General features: G+C 43.9%; 1 pseudogene; it reads left to right on the top strand.

Moving 5' to 3' along the window:
* The first annotated feature begins 1,929 nt into the window (after positions 1 to 1,929).
* On the top strand, positions 1,930 to 2,547 carry LOC121826535 (Ig kappa chain V-III region PC 6684 pseudogene; annotated as a pseudogene).
* The last annotated feature ends 707 nt before the right edge of the window (positions 2,548 to 3,254 follow it).

Raw genomic sequence — 3,254 nt, 5'->3', positions numbered from 1 at the left:
TACAGTCAGCCATCAAGGCAAGGGCAGTTCTTTGCCCAGTAGGCCATTTTGTGCCAAAAAGACAAACTTCCAAATGGAAATGTCTTAGAAGCCCAACATTCTCTCAGGATCAATTGGTGCAGCCAGGAGCAATTGTGTCTCACGTCAACAGAATTCTAAGTTATTTAAATGCCATATTCTCTAGGTCTATGAAGTGTTTGAAGATTACCTATCTATCTGAAATATATCTATATATACCTAGAAGACTTAACTAACATGGCTACAAATATGATTTATCCATTACAATTTTAAATGAGTTAAACATAATACCTCAAACAAGAATAGAAATATATATATATATTAATCTACCCTTTTATCTTATCATCTCTATGTCCTTTTATATATCTATATCATATCCCCTTTTCTTTTTTAGAAAGAAATCACATTTATAATCAATCCGTTTTAAATAAAAATATTGGTTTTTCCTTGTCCCACACCAGAGGGCTCTTCTGATTTGGGACACAAGAATCTCTTAACCATTTTTTTTAAAGCAATATGTCTGGGTTTAGAGGGGGAGTGAGCCAATTCTACCTCTAAAGCCAGCTTGGTATATTTGGGAATTTGGGCGTAGCATCTCTTACTACTTCCTGCTGGAGGGGGGCGCTGTACCTTATGGGGACGCAAAGAAAATTTTAGGCCTATGGGGTAGTCCATGAGGCTGTATTGTGGGAGCCAGTTGTCTTGAAACCACTCTGGATGTTGGATCATCTGGGCCATGATGTCATCGGAGACCTTTCAGGGGGTCTTGGCTGGTGAAACCTGATGTATCTTAATCTGGAACAAATCCACAGCCTCTGGCTTTCTGTGGAAACAAAAGCAGAATCTCTTTTCCAAAGCAACATATCCTTAAATCCAAATTTTGAAGTGAAGGTACCTTTAAAATATACATTTTGGCATAACTCAACAGCTTTTGTAATAAAATGTTTTTCTTTAGTTACGAATATCAAAGAGAACATAATCCAGATTCTCTGTGTGGTAACCATCTTTACGTGGCTTATGTTTTATATTACCTCGAGCCTATTGCTTTAAACTGTACCATTCTAAGACTGAATTAGCGCTGTGGCTGCTGGCTCCGCCCACTTCAGCTTCCCAACATGGCAGTGGTACGTTTTCCGCCAGCTTGAGGAGCCATCAATTCTCAGAAATCGTAGGTCTATGGTTTTATCAAAGCAGCGTGTAGCCCAGAAACCCTTTTTTTTTTTTTTAATACTAGTAAAGACTAAATCTACTACACAGCGTAATGTGCCGCTGGCAGACGCCTCATTCCTGCCATACTGCCGGTCAAACGCACACGCCAGGAACCCGCCAGTGTTCAAACCTGTGTTTTGCGGCGTCTAGCTGACCGTATGAGACAAGAAGCAGGAACCTGGTTTTGGTTCTGTTTAGAATTGGTTATTAAATATTCTCAGGTTTAAGGTGGAAACTCGAGCCGTTGGGCGCCATTTGTTGCTGGAGGGCTTCTCTCCAGGTTCCCCAAGCCCCGCAGTCCCACAATCCACGTATAAAATAATCTCTCAGTCGCTTATATCACTTATAAACTGTATGGCCGTGGCAGGCTTCTTGCTAACTGTTCTTTTATCTTAAATTAACCCATTTCTATAAATCTATACCTTGCCACGTGGCTGGTGGCTTCCCGGCGTCTTCACATGCTGCTGGTCATGGCGGTGGCTGCAGTGTCTCTCCCCTCCGCCTCCCGCTTCCCAGAATTCTCCTCTCTCCTTGTCCCACCTACTTCCTGCCTGGCAACCTATTTCTTGCCTGGTCACTGGCCATCAGTGTTTTATTTATATAGAATGATATCCACAGCAAACCACAGTTCAGATTCCTCAAGTCATCTTTAAAGGCAGCTTGCCAGTGCCCGTGAAGCAGTCTCAAGTCCAGCTTACAGAGATGGGGTCAGCTTCTCTCCTGCTGTGGGTACTGCTGCTCTGGGTTCCAGGAGAGAGGGTGCAGTGTTGGGAACATCCCTTGTAGCCCTTGTTCTTTTCCATGCTTTGGTGTCCCGATCATTGAAATGAGGACATTAATTGCTTTTAAGTTTTTCTTTTATTTTATGGCTTCTCAGAGTGTAGCTCATGACTAACACAGATTCCACATATGAGATGGTTTTACACTGGGGTGCAATCAGTAAATTTGTGATAGCAAGGTGTGTTTATCAATCCAGGCTTTACTGTTGACATTGTCCTGACCCAGTCTTCAGCTTCCTTGCCTGTGTCTCTAGGGCAAAAGGCAGCCATCTCCTGCAGGGCCAGCGAAAGTGTCATTGTATCTGGTTATAGTTATATCAACCTGTACCAACAGAAACTGGGACAGTCCTCCCCACTCCTCATCTATGGAGCATCCAACCTAAAATCTGGGGTCCCTGCCAGGTTCAGTGGCAGTGGGTCTGGGACAGACTTCACCCTCACCATCCATCCTGTGGAGGCTGATGATGCTGCAACCTATCACTGTCAACAGACTAGGAAGCTTCCTCCCACAGTGCTCCAGGGCTCCACAAAATCCTCCTAGGTTTGCTGCTCACTGACGTTCAGTCTCTGAGCTGTTTCTCACCAGACATCTCAACCATGTGATTTTAGGAATCTTGTTTGTAAAAAGGGAGAAGCTGTGAAACAGAGCTTTCTTCACCTAATATGTGTGTTTGTCCTACTGTTGTGCCCACATCGCAAGACCACCGAGCCAGATCACCACAGAGCCAATATCTGATGTAAAACACAGAGGGGCTTATTGATAACAAGCAAGCCCTGACTGGGTTTGTGTCTAATACTCCAACTAAGAGGGTTAAGGAGGATGGCCCTGAGCTCTCAGAGTGAGGATCTTTTATTTATTTATTTTTTATTAAGAAAATTTTTTCATTCATTTTACATACCAATCAAAGATCTCCCTCTTCCCTCCTCCCATACTCTCAGCCTCTCTCTCTCAACCCACCCTCTACTCCCACCCAGAGTGAGGGGTTTTTAAAGGGGAAACCTGCAAGCAGGGTGGTACAAGTCTTTGGGTCATATGATTGGGTGAGGATATGTACCTTTGAATTTACTGGTTGTGGGTGGGTTACAGTTATCATTTTTGGGCAGGCCTGGACAAGTACCAGGCTTTTTCCTTGAGCTGCTATGGAGGCTGGCTGGCCTTGCCTGTTCACATTGATCCATGCATGTAGCTCTAAGTTGGTGAGGGGTCCCAGACACTAAAAAACTGGCTGAACCTTGAGCAGTTGGAGT

The sequence above is a fragment of the Peromyscus maniculatus genome, chromosome 3, assembly GCF_049852395.1.
Source record: "Peromyscus maniculatus bairdii isolate BWxNUB_F1_BW_parent chromosome 3, HU_Pman_BW_mat_3.1, whole genome shotgun sequence".
Taxonomy (NCBI): Eukaryota; Metazoa; Chordata; class Mammalia; order Rodentia; family Cricetidae; genus Peromyscus; species Peromyscus maniculatus.
This window is presented reverse-complemented; position numbering and strand designations above follow the sequence as displayed.